General features: G+C 43.4%; 1 long non-coding RNA gene across 1 annotated transcript; it reads right to left on the bottom strand.

The window, feature by feature from the left end:
- Nucleotides 1-326: 326 nt before the first annotated feature.
- LOC133376158 (uncharacterized) lies at nucleotides 327-11,071 on the bottom strand. The gene is made up of 3 exons (XR_009760409.1): nucleotides 10,864-11,071; nucleotides 8,545-8,655; nucleotides 327-409 (listed from the first exon to the last, which is right to left on the bottom strand). It is a non-coding gene; the product is annotated as an uncharacterized LOC133376158 (long non-coding RNA).
- Nucleotides 11,072-19,710: the final 8,639 nt, after the last annotated feature.

Below are 19,710 nucleotides of genomic sequence, written 5' to 3' on the forward strand. Positions count from 1 at the left end.
AAACCTTGGAGAGCCGCTGCCAATCATTAAACAGCAAGTGGTGTCTAATCTGCAAACAAATCAGGAAGCCTGCTCAATAAACAGGGTGTCTGGAAGTGCCCAGAGATCCCTTTTTGGCTCTGCATCTGTTGGCTCTTGAAACTCAAGAAGAAATTGTACAATTAGGACTACCCAACTTCAAGCATGCAAGTCAATATTAGATCAGACTAACATTTTTTGAGATTTTTCTTGCCCCCCCCGCCTTATCACTCTACCCCCTTCAAAACAAACAAACACAAAACCTTCAAATAAATCTTTCAAAGAAGAACTGTTATTTCAGGTTTAATTGTCCATGTCTCTTACGAGCAACAAGCACAGCTCCGTGTAATCTGGAATCAACACACTAAGGACAGACACATCCCTGTGACATCTGAAAGTAAGAAAGCAAGATTGACTCATCTTCGTTGCAATGGAAGCCAGCCTGCAGTAGAGAGTGAGTAACTTACAATCTATGCAGTCCAAAATCAGGGCCTGGGGAAGACCTCAGAGGAAACCCACTGCTGCTGGTTTTCAAACCAAACTGCTTCAAGACAAAAGAGTTTCACAGAAACTCTCTCCCAGAAAGAAGGACCACTGGCTATAGGGAAAGTGCAGGGATAGAGTTAACTTTCAAAGGAAAGATGCTTGCTAAACAAAAGCTGGAATAATTTTGTTCATATTTCCCAGAGAAAGACCAGACAGGCTTTCAAGGTCAAGCTGTCAAGCCGCCCTGATCGAAAGGCAGTGGACATGATGCTGTTCTGAAAAAGTTGAATGTTCTGTTTATTTTGCCTGAAAACCATAGATTCAGTTTCTTTGCCTCTTGCTACATCCCTCTGTAAGCGTAGACTCTTACAAAAACATGTTTGTTGTTTGTGAATTCTTTCCTTTAAAAAAAATAGAATCATGGAGTTGCATCCAACTAGTGTTTTACTCAGAGTAGGTCCATTGAAATGTAAGTTATCACAGAGCTTGGAAGATTACATTTAAAAAGTAATAAATTACAATTACTGTTACATGGTCCCAATAAGGAATAAATTGCTATTACAATTGTTCTGAAAGAAATTGATTAGTTTACCATTACTCAAAAGTAATCATTACAATTACAGTTAAGTTACTTAAAAAAAACCTAGAGTGCCTACAAGGTGCCAGTCTTGGCTGCTGCACACATAAGTAGCCTAAAACAACATTAAAAATAAACACACATATAAAGGTAGTTGAATAATACTTTTTATCCATGAGATAGCAGCGGTGGTATCTCTGCTGGTAAGGGAGGCAAAGGCCACCACTCAGATCTTTGAGCATCAAACCAAGTGCAACCACCCACCTACACACTCAGCCAGCAAGCACCATCTCTCTCACTCCACCACCTCCCAGACCCTGCCATGCCACTAACTAAGGCACACCCACCAAATCAAACATTTTCCCCTGGGGTGCGAAAAAGTTAAAACGCTGCAAATGAAGCAAAGTGGCCAGGGAGGGCCTCGGAAGCCACTTTGCATGCCAAGTGCAAACACAGTACACACATACGTTGTCATCTTTCACCTCCACAGTTCTTTATCTCCATCCGTTGCTGCCTCCTCCTCCTCCTTCCTCATCCACATCCTTGCCCTCCGGCTCCTTTCTCCCTCCACTCCATTCTTCTCCACTACCGTCCATTTTTTTTAAAAAAAAATTCTCTCCCCTCCACCCCCAACTCTCTCTCCACATCCTCCCTCGTAGCCTCCTAAACACCCACAGAGCACAAGGGAAGAGCAAAGCTGTGCAGAAGCCCACTTTGAGGCACATGATTTTCATCCACATATCAGAGGAGCAGAAGACTGCTCCCCCCCCCCCCGGTAACACCTAAAAGTAACGCTGGAAACATTACAATTACTCCTCAAAAGTATTGAAATTACAATCAAAATGTACAGAAATTATCCACGCATTCCTCAAAAAAGTAATAAATGACAAGTAACTCATTTTTTGTAACTAGTTACTTCCAAGCTCTGGTTAGTCATGTTCATTAATCTCAGTGGGTCTTCTCCAAGTAGTACCACTGGATACAACCCACAGAGTTGGACAGGGCCTTGTAGGCCATCCAGTCAAACCCCCAGCTTAAATACTGGAAAACTGATGCTAGCGCATGCCCAACAGATGTCTGTTCAGCATCTGGGGAAAGGCCAAAGCCCATGGGTTGGTGGTAGGAGGCAGAGCCCTCTCAGTGATGGCCCCTCTGGCTGTGGAATTGCCTCCCAAGTGAGATTTGTCTCTGCCCCATATGGCTGACATTTAGGCATCAACTTAAAATGTATGACTTTGCCAGGCTTTTTGGAAGTGCGCTGCTCATTTTACCAGAGGTAGTTTATACTGCATTTTATGGTTGTTGTCTCCATGTGCAACATCCATTCATATCCTAGATTGTGCCCTCTATCATGGGCAACACGCCTTCATCTGGCAGTATAGCCAAGTCAAAAAGTTTAAGCAGTAACTACATTTTATAGCCACCCTTTTCATTTAAAAAAAGAATAAAAGAAAAAGAAGGGGGAACGAAGCTGAGATCAAAGTGCCATACAATAAATGTTAATTGCAGTCACACACTTGAATGTTTGCCAGCATTTGAAAGGTTTCCAAATAAAAGGCATTGCTGTAGTCAAAAAATGGGGCTGAGCTAGCTAATCATTTGTAGTGTGTTTACTGTGTCTCAGGCTTTATCTAGTAAAGCTTTCAACTACTTTCATGACCGAGGTGGAATTCTGACCCTCTTTAAGTCAACGAGAGTTCGGTTATTGATTTCAGTGGGTCAAGAACTCCCCTCCAGGTTTTTGCAAGCTTGCATAACTAAAGGAGCAGATGCGAGGGTTACCAAAGCAGAACAATCCATGTGATTCATTGGTTAATGATGGAATTACACAGACTATGGACTGCACTTGTGTGTGTGTGTGTGTGTGTGTGTGTGATCCATCCAGTTCAAATGTGCCAAAGGACCACATGGCACCACTTGCCCTATCAACACTGGCAGCCAGCGTTTGTCAAACCCAAGATGGGCACTGGAGCTGTGTCCACAATACTGCATGGCCCAGTGGGTGTGAGCAACATCTACTCTGATTGGCTGATGTAGCTCCCAGTCAGAAGGCCCCATTGCTCAAATGACCAGACACAGATCGAGAGAGGCCAGACTGCAGGCAGAGAACCAGCAGCTCAGACTAAGGCACGGTTGTGTGTTTGTCTGTATGGCCAGGATAGCACAGATTGCAGATTGTGCGCTTAGAATTTTATCACAATTTTTAAAACCAAAGAAGAAGTAAATTCAGAGGTCCACAAATGTTGGCTTGGCTTACTAGCCAGTCATTATTTGTAGTCACTATCAACCACATCTCCTCATCAGAGTTTTCTAGCGTGTGCCCATGGGCACCATGTTGGTGATCCCTACTTTTCTGCCTCTGATGCCCTGCTTGACTCTTGGCTTCCAGCCGACTCATTTCTGACAACACAGCAGTGGGAATGAAGGCAAGAAAGAGGTGCAAATTAAGACTTTTTGAAAATAATATTTTGCTCATTTGAAAGAAAGATCTATAAGTCTGTGACATGGACAAAGTTCAGCCGCCCAGCAGGCTATGTTGTGCAGCTCTTGCAATTGACGTTGCCTCCCACACTCTGTGTCTTGGCTAACCCATCAAGCTGTCCGTGAGACAGTTCAAACAAAACCTTTAACTAGCTTAGCCTAAACAGGACCTGAGATGGTTGTGAGTACGTGGGATGCAGAAGAATTCTTAAAGGGCACATTTCAACGCTTTTTCTTTCTCCCTCTCCTTTAGTTTTTACAAAAGGAATTGTATTCTGCCCCAAGAAAGGTGTTTGTATAAAAAGGTCAAGGCAATCTGCTGCTCCAGTTGCATAGCATTAGACCTGCCAAAGCAAACACGACTCTGCTGTTTATGTGTTGTGGCTGCCAAGGATTAATTATGTGGTTCAAATATCATGCTTGTTCAGAAACACATGAAGGAGGTTTTGCACAATCCCACACCTGATTTAAGTGACCTCTAGCTAGGATCAACACCAGCTTTAATGGGAAGAAAAGGAATTTGGCTGCAAGTTTACACTATACTACAGGGGAGTAAGCCCCATTGAACTCAGTGGGACTTTCTTAGCCAAACCAAATGGTGTGTTCGCTCTGTCTCTGTGACGTTAAATGTAGGGTTGTTGTTTAGTCTGTTTGTTTTTACACAAATTGCCAGCATGGGCCCCCCCTCCCAATCCAGTTTGGGACCTAGAATTGGGGGTAGGGGCTTTAACCCTTTGCCTCCCACGATGGTCCTGATGTAGATAATGCCCACCACCACAGCAGGTAATTTACAACACCCATTCAATGGGAGCTTTTTTCCTTTGCAGATTGCTGATGCAAGGGGTTTAACTAAATTAACTGAACTGGGACCATAACAGAGCTCAACGGATTGAAGTCCCCTACCCTCTGAACTGGGTCCTCCACACTGGTGATACTAACTTATCTAGTTTGGCCCTTACTTCTGGGTAAAAATGCAAAGGAATAAGCAACACATGTGCATTGTGTGTACACACATGTGTGGGGGAGTGGACAAGGTAACAGTGTATAAACAAATAAAAAGGTTCTCAGAAGGAGGAAGAAAATTTTGCTCTCCCCATTTTGGACCAATAAGGCAGCAGATATAGATAAAAGTCAAATTTTAGGAGACAGCTTCCCAACTATTATTCATTTCTTTCTAAGTATTTTGTTATTATGTTCTTCTTCCAAAAGGCACTGAGAGCACCTTTCAAAAATCAGAACACACAATGAATACAATGTGATCCAAAACAACAAGATTACCAATAAAAGAAAAAGAAAACAACAGAACAGGCAAACAATTAGAAGAGTTTAGCTAGAAGAACCAAAGGACTATTAATAAGAAATTCATCTCCACTTCATCTCTAAAAGCCAGGAAAGATGGAGCCAGGAGGGCCTCCCTTGGGAGAGCATTCCAGAGTCTTAGTACCACAACGGAAAAGACCCTGCTCCTCATGCGTGTCTGCCACATCTCAAGCATCAGGGAGTTAGAGAGCAGGGCCTAATCTTAATGTTTAAGCAGGAGACAATTGTTAAAGTGACCTGGCCTCAGACAGTTAGAGCTTTAAAGGTCGGCACCAACACAGAACTTACAAGATCTGAACATGGTGGTTCATGACAGATGCTCTTGGAGGTCACTGATTCATAGGGTCGCCATAAGTTGTAATTGACTTGAAGGCACATAACAACAACCACAACCAACACATTAGAAACATAGGAAGCTGCCTTATATGGAATTAAACCATTGGTCCATCTAGCTCAGTGCTGTCTTACACAGACTGGCAGCAGCTGTCTAGGATTTCAGACAGGAGTCTCTCCCAGCCCTACCTGGAGATGCCAGGGATTGAATCTGAGACCTTCTGTATGCAAAGCAGATGATCTTCACTGAGCTACAGTCCTTCCCAACTTTGAATTGAGCCCAGAAACAACATGGCAGCCAGGGAAGATGACACAGTTAGGAGTAATATGATCTGACCTTCTGCTAGTCCTAATCTGGGAGCCAGATTTTTAATCAATTGAACTGTCCTCAAAAGGCAGCCCCATGTAGAGTGCTTTACAGTCATTTATTCCAGTTGTGACTAGGGCATGAATTGCCATCAGCAGATTTTGCACCTGGTCTATGTGCAGTATTTGATTAGTATAGCAATGGGACAAACTTTTTAAGAAGGCTGTGGATTTCCCCCCCCTTTGAGGTTATACAGGCTTTGTTCTGTCTAGGACACCAATTAGGCAGTATGGATGGAATCCAGCTGTGCCTGTGCACCCGCAGAACAGACACACACCACTGATATTTCATTCCCATTCAGTCTCCCCACATGCCTCCAAAATCTCTTCTGGGGCATGGGGGGGGGGCTCTGGAGCAAATTTAATGGCAGGGGAGGCTGCAGGAAGGAGGCAAGGAAGGGAAAGTACACTCAGGCAACATTGGTTGTCACCCTGGGTATCCATGCATTGATTCCAAAATATTTGGGCAGAATCGCATGATTCTCAAAAGTCTGCATCCTGGTGTGAAACTGTAGGGAACCATATCAATACCTGCTTTGCTTTCGTTATGCTCTCAAATTGGCATACAAAACCCCCTTGCTTCTACCTTTATAGCACTGAACTTTTTGCAGTCTCACAATATTTGTATTCTTGCAATTCACAAGAATAAAAATATTGTGATACTTGAGCCCTTTCGGAGCCAACCCATCCCTTGTAATCCCTCCTAATCCTGAAATAACATCATTTCTGCAAAGGCTAAATATGTATATGTACAAGAACAAATCCTCATTTCATGCTTTACTAATTCACTGTAATTAATTTTGCAATGTGAAACTGCTTAATTTTCTTCTTCTATTTTTTTTTATTATTGTTATTAATTGTTGTAAACCACCCAGAGAGCTTTGGCTATGGGGCAGTATAAAAATGCAAGAAATAAATAAATAAATAATTTCCCTAACACATTCCATATCAGTTCCAAATCAATGTTTTTTTTAAAAAAAATCCTGTTAATAATTTTTCTAATATATTTTGTAACTTGCCTTTTACCGGATTATGGGTTTTCTTGCTTATTTCTTTGTCATTTTATATTTGTGTCCTTGATAATGCATAACTAATATTGTTAAGATTTCACTTATGCTAAACATTCGCCTCTTGGTTGCCAGGCCCAGACTCTAAGAGGTCTTCTGTATCTTTAAAAGTTGTGCAGCGGGAAGGGAGAATTCCACCTTGTGGTTTTCCCCATTACAGCGTTGCAAGAACACCTGCACTTGGCTGACTTTCTCTTCTCCTAAAGATACAGGATCAGTCTCAGGCCCTGAACCTGGCAACTCTAATTATGAGGCATGTGTTTTGTGGTCAGGCTCTATAACAGCCTTCACCAACCTGGCACCATCCAACTGTTTTGGACTGCAACTCCCATCAGCCATAGCATCTTATGGCCATGCTGGTTGGGGCTGATGGAAGTTATAATCCAAAACAGCCAGACCGGCAAAGTCTGCTGTGTGCTTTTGTAATTCTTCTCAATGGGTGGTATTCAATGCTAGTCCTATCCAGAGTAAACCCACTGAAATTAATAGACATGACTTAATTTAGGTTCCTTAATTTCAATGGGTGTATTCTGAGTAAGAATTAATTGACTGCTACCCTATATTTACTATCATCATTATTCTTGATATTTACTTCTGCTACCACTAATAATAAATATATCATGAACAAAGTATTATCCAAAGAGGGTTGTCAACTGCTCAGAAAAAAGCCCTATCCTGATCTTGTCCCTTTAATTGTCATTTGATGCAGGTAAAGCATTTCACAGTACAGAGAAGGTAATCATGCATTATCATAAAATTTCTGTTAAAGAGGTCAGTAGAAAAGTACTCAGGCTCGCCCTCAAGGCATTGAGTCTATGATGAAAATTTCCACATTGTTCTCAGCCTTGCAGAAGACCTTGGACCAGCAGTTATCGTATCCAACAAAAGTTGTTTGCTCAAGAATTTCTGCAAGATTGTTACAGCAGCCAGTCACACATGTGAACATAAAATAAATAGCAAAACCAGGAATGATTAAGCCAAAATGTATTTAGAAAAGTGATTTTAAAGGTAGCAATAAATAGAATTATTTATTGCTTTTCTCACAAAGTTCTTCTAGTTTTCTATTATTAATCTCTCTCTCTCTCTCATACACACACACCTATTTCTTCCAGTTCCTTCTCAACGCTTTATTTTACAAAATTTGTTAAAATAAAAAAATAACACTTTTACAAAAAGGTTACCAGCTTTTCAGCTGCCTCCTTTATGTCTGCATCCCGCAGCAGTTAGATCAGCAGACATTAGCTGGAGATTGCATTTATTATCTTCATGCTATGATGAGAACATCAGCTTTTCTATAGATGAAGCTGCTGTTAAGGGCTTGGGAGCAGCTTAGCACCTTTTTGCTGATCAGGTGGCAAACCTGCTAGAAAAACAGAGTAGGCATTTAAAAAATATTTTTGGGTGACCAGATACAAAAGAGGGCAACGTGAGATGTGTTTTCTACATAACAGCCTTTTTCACCAAGAGCCCATGACAAGCAGAACCTACAGACAATGTGGCCAATAGTTAGGAGTTATGGGAACTGTAGTCCAGCAACATCTAGGGATCCAATGGTTAGGAAAGGCTGTGATAGTTCCCTCATCTTATAGTCCTCTCTTTTTCACAACTCTTAAAGGCAGAGAAGACTTGCTGTCCTCTCCACCTGGTCCTCTAAATATTTGGATTCATTTGCATCATACTGCTAAATTAGTGTTGCCCCCTTTTATTTTCCTGCTCCCATGCCTTTAACAGGCAGAACCCCATCAGGTAAAACTTCGCCCTCCCCTAGCATCTACATAAGTAGTGGGAAAGCCTCACCTGTTGAATTCCCATTCACTGCTGCAGACACAGGAGCAAAGCTAGCAACAAAGAGTGGCTACCCTAATATAAATTAGAACAAAAAGCAAAATCACTTACAATGCCTTACTGGGCTGTGCTCATGGTTACCATTTTTTGTCTTCCTTGGTAGGGCTCTCTTGACTTTCAGTCATTGAAGAACAAGACAGAAATTCAACAAGTGAGGGTTCCCTGAAAGAAAATTTTGCCTGTTGAGTTTCTGCCTGTTGCAAAGCTGTGAAACGTACAGGGCCAAAAAAAAGTGGAAAAAGTGGTACTCCTAGCCATTCTTAAGGCTGAACAGAAGGCTAAGTTTTTAAATGGAGCAAAATAATTTCAGTCTAGACAGCTGCTGCTTAGGTTGCTGTGGAAGAGCTAATTAATGAGCTAATTGGGAGTTAACTGGAAATGATTCCTAAGCCTGAGCAGGAGATCTCTCTGATCTAAGTTCCTGTCTGGCTTACTTACTTAAATCTCAGCTAATAGATCAGATTTAATAGTTACTTTAATTAATATGCAAATGAGTTGCAAAATTTGCTGTTGTTTCTTCCTTCTTTTCCAGCTCTGCTTTGGGGAGAAAATCCTTAGAAAACAATGCTGAGAATGAAAAAGCTTGCGAATAAACAATACCCAACTTCTGCCTGCCCCAGGCTCTGAGTAAAGTTGCCAACTTTCACTTCCTGGCAGATTGCCTCTTCTTTAACAGCTGCTGCAACAAGCATAAATTCTGCAGGTGAAATTTTCCCCATCACTGTGGGCCAAGGAAAGCTCAAGATGGAGCTGCGTTTCTTGTTCATTTCTTGTTTTATTCCTGCAAGAAGTACATAAACCCCACTGGTGTATGGCAACCTACCTCACAGGGCTGTTGTGAGAATCACATGGGGAAGGACAGAACCCTGCATGCCACCTCGAGCTCCTTAGAGGAAAAGGTGGGATATAAATGTAACAATAAATTAAAACAAATAAAAATAAACTGTGATCTCAACATTATTAAAGAATAGCACTGGCCTTGTTCAGGTGGGAAATGTGCAACCATGGGGCAGTCATACTAACCCTCTTCCAAATCTTTCTAGAACACCTTGGCCTTCCCTTCTACTTGACTCTACCCTCCTCTACCCCATCCTCACTAGGGCCCTGCAGTGTTGGAAGAGGGGGATGTCTAACCCTTTCCCCATACCATTTCCTGACTGATATTGTTCCCCTCTATATCGTCCACTTCTTTCCCCCCCAGTGGAGTTAATAGCAGCATTTTTTTTGGAGGAGGGATAATTTGACTGGGAAAACAGTGCAAGGAAATCAGCATAGACACCCCTTCCTCCAGTGCTGAAACTCCAATCCAAATCCCTCCAGCTGCTTTTCACCTTTGTGTGTGTGTGTGTAAAGGCACCAGGAAGATCCTCCGTGGCGCAGAGTGGTAAGCGGCAGTAACGCAGCCAAAAGCTGTGCTCACTGCCGGAGTTCGATTCCAACGGAAGGAGGAAGTCGAATCTCCGGTAAAAGGGGTCGAGGTCCACTCAGCCTTCCATCTATCTGTGGTCGGTAAAATGAGTACCCAGCTGGGGGGTAAAGAAAGGCCGGGGAAGGAACTGGCAATCCCACCCCATATATATGGTCTGCCTAGTAAACATCGCAAGACGTCACCCTAAGAGTCGGAAATTACTCGCACTATAAGTGCGGGGACACCTTTACCTTTAAAGGCACCAGGAAAGCTGATTGCAGCTTTTCTGCACCTCCTGGAGTTTGGCTCTTTTGCGGAAGGACTAGAAGTCTGTGCAGTTCAATTTCTGTGCATATTTTCCTGGAAGCAAGCCCCAGTGCGTTCCATGGGGCTTACTCTCTATTAAGTGTGTTTTGGATTGCAGCTTTCAGAGAAAATACACTTTATCCCACCCATTGTAAGAAGATGTGGGGGATATGCAGCACACACAGACAAAATTAAATTTTGATTTAGGGCTCCAAGCAGCCCTGAGGTCTATAGCTCTCCAGTGTCCGATACAGCAGGCATGCTTCAATACATGTGAAATATTTAGTGTCAACATTTTTAATCAGGTGGAATTTATGCTGTGCTAAAAAAACAACACCTAACCCTGCATGGCAGCAGGCAGAAATTCAACAGGTGGCATTCTCCACACCACTGCATGCCCATGCTGGCGGGAAAGCTACAGCTGCAGAATTTCTGCCTGTCATGCAGCTGTAAAAGTGACAGGAGCCCTCCCAGAGGGGAAAGGAAGAGTGGCTTCCTTCAGCAATAGTCAAGAGAAGGAAATGAGTCCCCGTCCCAAGTATCTCACAGTTCAAACCAGACTGTGCTAAAAAAATAATAAATAAGGAAAATTAGTAAGAAACATCCACTTTAATAACTTGCCATAAAACACAGACTGCTTTTTTAAAAAAAATTACCTGGTTGTTAGTGCCACATGCATTGATCTGTTGTCTGCTTGTTCATTAATGTTGGCAACTAACCAGTATCTTGAGCTTCCTTCCTTGGTTTGCGGTTAAAAATGGCATGTAGTCCCCAGGAGCTGAATCGACTAAAGCTGGCTTTTTGGGGAGGGCAAGCAAGAATGCAAGCCTCAGCATTTGTAGCAGCTCAGTGGCTGACCTGGATTTTGCTAGGCTTCAAGGCCACTTCCCCACCCTTTCCCAGGCCAGCAAGGCTTCCTTTTTTATAAACACTGTAATTTTCTTCTGGACATAATTCCCGTCGCAATGAATTCTGATTGGAGTACGGAGCTTAGGAAAGCTGACGACATCATCTGTTCAATGGCAGGCACTTGTGTCAGGGCAAGAGCTGCTGGAGATGGAATTAAATTGCTGTACAGATGTGAAGCGATGGCAGGGAAACCAGGATGCACGCCTTACAGGGACCATTGCTTCAGCTGCTAGTTTTGAGAAGCGCGGAAGTGTACAGAGCATGTCAGGGTCAGTGTTCCCGTGCCTCTTTCTGCCATTTTCCCTGACCATTTGTTCTCACTACTGGGGCTGTGTGCACAATTCTGCAGTTCTGCAGGTGTGCAGAAAAAGCACAGAATGGTGCAGAATAATTCGGTGTCTGTCTCTTCCTTCTTTACTGCATTTGTAGCCCATTCCAGAAGGTTAATGCAGAAGCCACACATGATTTATTGCTATCTCAGAAGATGATAAATTGTCTCATGTGGAACTGCCTGCAATCATTCTCTGTCTTGCACACCATGTGTTGAATGCTCACTGGCATTGTAACATGTTTTTACTACTACTACTACTACTACTACTACTACTACTACTATTACTACTACTACCACCACCCAAGGACAAATGTTAACACAATGCTAGGCCACACAGGTCAGGGTTGCTAGCTTTACAAGTGAAGATGGGCTGTAGCTCAGTGGCAGAGTACATGCTTTGCACGCAAAAAGTCCTGGGTTCAGTCCCTGGCATCTCCAGGCAGGGTTGGGAATGACTCCTGCCTGCAATCCTAAAGAGCTGCAGCCAGTTGGTATAGCCCAGGCGTGGGGGACAGCATCCGGTGAGTGGTCTGGATCCTGAGCTCCCACGTCTCCATAGGCCACTTTGAAAGGCGGGTGGGGCTGCCCACCTGTCAATCCCCTGACATCACTGCGACAACCCTGCTGAAAAGGAAACGATCCCCGTTGCAAAGGATGATCCCTGCTGAAAGCAGGATTTGCTGCCCCTGCTTTTTCAGCAGAGATTAACTCCACTCAGCCAAATTTAAAAGGTGCCAAATATAAGCCCGGTTTGCCAAGAAACAATCAGAACGCTTTAAGACCTCCAGCGCTGTCTTTATCTGCCTCATACCTGATGTCTCATATGATGCCAGATGTGGGTCACGTGGGCGTTTTGGAAAAATTGTCAAATTAGGACCAGGTTAGGACCCCTGATGGACCTAATTAAGCCCGCAGCCCAGAGATTCCCCACCGCTGACATAGACGGCATTGAGCTAGCTAGCCAGTCAAGTGGTTTGACTCAGTACGGTAATACCTCAGTTAACAAATCCTCCAGGAAAGAAGCTCCTTTTAACAAAGTCTTGTTTGGGCATCGGGGGGCGGCACACTGTGACGAACGTGGCTCCTTGTCTACTGGATTGTGGCGGCTGCAGGCAGCTCTCTAGTGCGTGGCTGGAATGGTGCTTTTTGCTGAGTGGCGCAGGCACTTCTGCAGTAAACAGTGCTTCAGGTGCCCTGGAAGCACTGTTTACTGCAGACGCGTCTGCTCAAGTGTAGGGGAGGATGGCACATAGAGAGAGAGAGAGAGAGAGAGGGAGAAAGGGAGGGAGATCAAGCATAGGGTGGTGGTGGCGGCGGCGGCTGCCCCTTGCCTGCCTGTGTGAATGTACTGAGAGGAGGTCTGTGCCCAAAGCTTTAGATAGCTATAGCAAGATGCAACAGGATAAAAGAAAAAAGGCAAGGTAGGCATCCCCTAGATGCATTTTGGAAGAAGCCGTCAAGTGGTCTGTGTGCAATGCTTACCTGACCTGGTTTGTTTCATTTCAGACGGGGATATTGTTAGTTCTGAATAAAAAGGTTTGCTGAAATATGTTGAGCTGCTCTTCTTTTTTGTGGGGTAGGAACCTATCCCTGTTCTTTCCATGTTACTCCTACCTCTGGTGTCAAAGTTTCCGTTCATCAAGTCATATCCAGGAACTTCGTTAATGGAGGTATTACTGTATAAGGCAGCTTCCTATGCTCCTAATCTTTGGGGACAGGCCATAGCTCAGAGTGCCTCTAGACAAGTGTTTATTATGGGGTAGGTGTTCCCAGTGGCGGCTGGTGGCTCCATATCAGTGGGATGGTGGAATCCACTCTGGGTTTACTTGTAACTTTCAAGGAGCTGTCTAAGGTGCTGAAGAACCTTGAAAGTTTGGGCTAAAACCCAGAGCGGCTACCACTGCCCCACTGCCACCACTGGGTGCTCCTCATGCATACACATTATTGCAACATCCACGCAATGTTAATGACATCAAAAGCCAGCCTGTATCCCCCCCCCCAAATTTAATCTGGATTTACCTTTTCCAGTGGAAAATCTGGTAAGTTTTTTTTTAAAAAAAACACCTGTTGCCCACTGGCAATCCACTGGCAATATCTGAACGCCCTCTTTGCAGTATGAAGGCCCCATTTGGAAGCATCCTCAGTGGCAGAGCAGTTACATTGCATGCAAGAAGTCCCAGGCTCAGTTCCCATCATCTCCAGGTAGGGCTGGAAAAAACACCCTGTCTGAACACCTGGAGAGCTGCTGCCAGTCAGTGTAAATCCAGTCATTGTCTTGGAGAGGTGACAACGCCGGCTAGATGGGCCAGTGTTTCCATTCAGTATGTCACAACCTACCCTCGCCCTGCTTTCAGCTTCATGCATGGGATTCCACAAGTGAGAGTTGCAGCAAAATGTTACAGTGTGGAATTCTGTTTTTCAGGGTGCCAGCCGGCCATGCCCATTTCCAGGACACTCCATTCCATTCCTCCTCCTGCAAGGCTTTTTTAAAAAATGTTTTAAAAGATGTTTTGTTTTAATATATTTTAAAGTCTGTTTTTATGATGTTTTAAAGTGTTTTAGTGCTTTTGTTTGCCACCCTGGGCTCCTACTGGGAGGAAGGGTGGGATATAAATCAAATAATAAATAAATAAATAAGGTTTACCATTTGGTTTCTCCAACTGCCAATCAGCATTCCGTGTCCACCAAGCATGCTCAGTCCTCATTGTTTTGAGAGGTTCCCCTCCCCCTTAGGGTTTTCCTCCCCAAATAGTTCCAGTTCACCCCCTCCAAAAATGAACTCATTCCATTCCAGTTCAATTCCCAATTCATCCACGTGGTCCTTGACATTTTTTCAGCCTTCAGAATATTACAAACAGCTCTGCTAAGATATAACAGTATAAGTATAAGAAAATATTGAAACACACAGTGTAAGGTGAACAATTGTTTTATTTATTTTCCCCAACAATTTTTATCTTTAAGCTTAAGCAGCAGCAGTGCTTTTCAGATAGGTAAAAATGGTAAGTGTAATGGTCACAATCAAACATATATATAAAATTAAATATAAAATTAAAATTGAATTAAAATTGAAAATATAGACAGACAGATAGATAGAGACATAAATTAAAATTGCCCAAAGTTCCATCACAAAAGAAACTTAATTTATATTTGGTTCACCCGGAAGTTATAAGAACTTCCTTCAGGTGTAATTCAGAGATGTTTGGATTAATTCCGTTAATTTCATTAATCTGAATTCATTCATTCTAAGCACTGGGTAAGATATTGTGCTTGTCCCTCAGTGGGCTATGCAGTTTAGCTGAGGGGGGACTTGAATCCAGATTCTTCCCATTTTTCCCAAAGGGGTCCTACTCCCTCTGAATGAGCAGGGCCATAGTCTGGGGGTGCGCCTGGATCCAGGTGACCTCTGTGGCAAGGAGTGCCTTTGTCCAGCTTCAGCTGGAAAGACAGCTGTGGCCATTTCTGGACTAGGATAGCCTGACCACTGTTGTCCATGCAATGGCAACCTCCAGGCTGGATTACTGTAATGAGCTCTATGTGGGGCTGCCCTTGAGGTTGGTCCGAAAGATGCAGCTGGTGCAAAATGTGGCGGCGAGACTGCTCACTGGGGCAGGGTATCGCCAACATGTCACCCCGCTGCTGAAAGAATTGCACTGGCTGCACATTTGCTACCAGGCCAAGTTCAAGGTTCTGGTTTTGGTGTACAAAGCCCTATACAGCTTGGGACCAGGATACCTGAAAGACCGTCTTACCCCTTATTTACACAGTCAATCACTGCACTCTGCAGGTGAGGGCCTCCTGCAGATACCATCTTATCAGGAGATCTGTTCTGCACAACACAGGAAGTGGATCTTTAGTGTGGCAGCACCTACCCTGTGGAATTCCCTCCCCTTAAATATTAGGCAGGCACCATCTCTGTTATGTTTTCGGCGCCTGTTGAAGACTTCCCTCTTCCAACAAGCCTTTTATGTCGAGACCTTGTTCCAGTCTGTGTTTGTGTTGGAATTGCATTTTAATATGCTTTTAAACCTTTTAAAAAAATGTTTTTAACCTTTTTTTAAAAAAAGTCTTCAAAGCTTTTTAAAAACGTGTTTTTAAAGTTGTTTTGTTTTCATGTATTTTTCTGTCTGTTTTTATGATGTTTTAAAGTGTTTTTAGCGCTTTTGTTTGCTGCCCTGGGCTCCTGCTGGGAGGAAGGGTGGGATATAAATCAAATAATAAATAAATAAATAAAAATGTTTAAATTCAACATCCTAAGCCATCTTTTGGCAACCTGGTGCCCTCCAGTGCTGGCTGGGGCTGATGGGAGTTGTATTTCAAAAATCTGGAAGGTCCCAAGATGGTGAAGGCTGCTCTAAGAACTTCAACACAGTCTCTCGTATATACAATTTGTTTAAATTATTATATTTTTATCCCATCCTCTTATGTTTTCCTTTTTCTCTGCCATTTCCTCTACACAAAAGCCCTGCAAGACAGGTTTAGCTGAGAGGTGGTTATTGGTTCAAACTTCAAACTTACCTGGTGAGCTTCATGGCTGCATAGGGATTTGAACCTAGTTGTGTCTCTTCATTCCTTAAAGATCCTTTTGTATTGCCCTTCAATTAAAATTCCCCAAGAGTCTCATAAAAATATACAAAAACAATTAAAATAGAAATGAAACAGATCCAACCAGCCATAAAAAACAAAAGAACTAAAAGGCAAAAAGATCTTAGAAGCCAGATTAAAAACAATCAATTAGAAAGACTAAAATTTGCATAAAACATGTACTTACATGTAGTCAGTTCCACAGAAGGTGGCCTGTGAATGTTTCATTGCCTGAGAAGTAGCAATGTTCATGACCATTCCGTCACACCTCGTCAACTTTCCTACCAATAGCACAATACAATGCAGAGAGAAAATAAAGATTCTCCCTTAACTCACATAACACTTTTACAGGATAAAAAGTGCACATTTGATTCTAAAGTGACCCTGATATAGCAACTGTCAATCAGACCTAAATCAATGTGTTTTCAAGAAATATTTAGGATTGCAACCTGTATTTTCTGCTCCTGCTCCTGTGTCTCTTTAACAGCAGTCTGACACAAATTCAGCAAGCAGAGCTCTTTACATCCCTGCGTCTCTGCAGATGAAAAAGCTTCACCTGTTGAATTTCATACATTAGAGCTAGCCACGAGGCTGGAAAAGAGGTGGCAACCTTCCTTACTCTAGATGAGAAAAGAGACAGGCGGTGGCCTGCTAGAACTTTTGGTTGGAAGAGAACACTCATCATTAAACCCATGATGCAATTGCCAAAATTGAAGAGCTTTTCCTGTCTGCCAGGAGACGTGCAGAGGGTCACACAAGGCATTTTATGTGCGCACCACGCACTCTGACACACATTTAAAAAGCCATTCCGCCCATTCACCGCAGGCTGTGTGACTCATGTTTGCATTTCCTTGTTAAAGGGAAGACAGAGAAAGCAGACAAAAGGAACTGAATCTTTGTGGCAGTTGCAAAGCAGAAGGGAAGCTGGCGATGAGGCAAAGGGGTGGTGGAGCAACTTGATGTGTGCTCAGAACCTGTAAAAAATCAACATTAGTGGGTCACCAGCATCTAACTGTAAAGCAAACAATGTCTTTTTTCCCCAGATACCAAACATTTAAAGGTAAGGGATTTGCAAACAGGTCCCTGGAAATCCGCCTCTTATGATGAGTCAGACCACTAGTGCATTTGGCTCAGTACTGTCGACACTGGCTGGCAGCAACTGTCCAGGGTTTCAGGTAGAACCCTACTTGGAATTGTCAGGGACTGGACGTGGGACCTTCTGCATGCAAAACAGATATCCTGCATCTGTTGTCCAAATCACAATGTAGTGGTCACACCCCAAACTTTTCCAGTGGTTCCACTGTCTAGTTCCTTCCTCTGAAATGTCACTTGTGTGTGTGTGTGTATTTACTATATTTATATAGCCACCCCACAGCTGCAGTTCTTTTGGCAGCTCACAAAGCAAATAAATAAATAAATAAAATTCAATATTCAGAATACAGTTTCCAACCATAAGCACGCTAACAAATGAATTTCAAGAGTGAGACTCAATTGAAAACACAGCTGAAAACTCAGTTTAAAGCTGAGTTTATAGTCATCCCCACAGTCACATCAACAAAGAGAGAAAGAAAGGTGAGTAAGGCTTGCTGCCCACAATCAGTTTCAGGGCTGTATCTGTGTTGGAGGATAAGGCTACCAATGGCTACTAGCCACAATTGCTATGTAAATCAGAACTTGCAAAAGTTACTTTTTTTTGAACTACAACTCCCACCAGCCCAATCCAGTGGCCATGCTGGCTGGGGCTGTTGGGAGTTGTAGTTTTAAAAAGTAACTCTTCCCAGCTCAACTTCTGCCTCCTGTGTTGGAGACGGTATGCCTCTGAACACCATTTGCTGGGAATCGCAGGTGGGGAGAGTGCTGTTGCATGCAGGTCCTGCTTGAGGGCTTCCCATTGGGATCTGGCTGGCCACTGTGAGAACATGATGCTGGACTAGATGAGCTATTGGCCCTGATCCATCAGGGCTCTTCTTATGATCTTCTTATGTTCCAGAGAATGCCAAGATAGGATGGAAGTAGTTAGATAAGGATGGCCGGATCAGACTAGATCAGACCCAAAATATTAGACTACTACTAGTTCAATATTCGAGGAGCCAGTGTGGTGTAGTGGTTAAGGTGTTGGACTATAACTTGGGAGACCAGGGTTCAAATCCCCACATAGTCATGAAGCTCACTGGGTGACCTTGGGCCAGTCACTGCCTCTCAGCCTTCATAGGGTCACCAGAAGTCGGAATCGACTTGAAGGCAGTACATTTACATTTAGTCTAATATTCTGTGTTCAACAGTGGCCAGCTAGATGCCTCCAACAAGCAGGATGTGATACCAACCGCCTACCTCTCATTGATTGTCCCCACTGCCTGGGGATGTTCAGAAGTCTACTACCTCTGAAAAGGGAAGTCACATTGAGCTGCTGTGTCAGGTAAATTTTCCAGGAGTTTGTCTTGTGCTAATTTAAAGCACGTGCTATTCTAGGATTTGAAACTGGAAACAGAACAGGGCAGGGGTGGGGTACCTCCTTCAGCCCAAGCGCTACATTCTCAAAATAGACACTTTTCAAGGGCCGCATGCAGTGGAAGGCAGGGCCAGAGGGAAAAAGTAGACAGAGCAACGGATGTGTCTCTTGCCTTTGTGCAGCGGGCTGTATTTCAAGTACACAAAAGCCAGAGGTTTCTAAACAAAGATGCACCCCTCTCTCCATCCTCCATCTAGGCAAACAAGAAGCATTAGCCCAGTTCAAGGATGCATTCTCCCATGTCAATGGGGCAGTGAATTTGCTCCAGGTTTTAGTCCGAACTTTCAAGGAGCTCTGCAAGGTGCTTTCAGTTTGGACTAAAACCTGGAGAAGATTCACTGCTCCACTGTAATCAGAGTCACCAGCTTTCCACTGCATTCCAGCCAGGCAAAAGCACTCAAGGAAGGGGTGGAGCAGGGTTGGTGAGGGAGTGTGGCTTGTGGAGAGTTTCATGGGTTGGGTAGAACAGTCTGGAGGAGGGCCACTTTTGACTCCCAGGCCTGAGGTTTCCACCCCTGCATGCAGGCACCACTTATCAGTCTTCTCCTTTACTGTATGTTATGACCACTTTGCTGCCAGACTTTACTGTTTGTTTGTAGACATTTATTAAACCTTCGGATCTGATTGGCTTTATCTTGAAACGCCAAACAGTTGCTTACAAAGATTATGAGTGAAAGTGAATGCAGGTTTGCCAACTGGCTAAGAAAGAAAGAAAGAAAGTCAGTCAGACAGACAGAAAGAAAGACCAACCCCAGGCCTGAGGTTTCCACCCCTGCATGCAGGCACCACTTATCAGTCTTCTCCTTTACTGTATGTTATGACCACTTTGCTGCCAGACTTTACTGTTTGTTTGTAGACATTTATTAAACCTTCGGATCTGATTGGCTTTATCTTGAAACGCCAAACAGTTGCTTACAAAGATTATGAGTGAAAGTGAATGCAGGTTTGCCAACTGGCTAAGAAAGAAAGACAGTCAGACAGACAGAAAGAAAGACCAACCTGGTCTTGCTCCTGTGCAACAGCTTGATCTGCAGAAGTCACTGCCAATATTGCATCTGATTTCCTGAAATATTCACATCCTGCTTCCTGCCCAGTCAACTCTAGCTTAAAAGAACTCCAAAAACCTCTCCGCTTCTAGATATTCTAAGTGCAAATCTGCTACCAATTGTTTCT

This window comes from Rhineura floridana, chromosome 1, assembly GCF_030035675.1.
Source record: "Rhineura floridana isolate rRhiFlo1 chromosome 1, rRhiFlo1.hap2, whole genome shotgun sequence".
Classification (NCBI taxonomy): domain Eukaryota; kingdom Metazoa; phylum Chordata; class Lepidosauria; order Squamata; family Rhineuridae; genus Rhineura; species Rhineura floridana.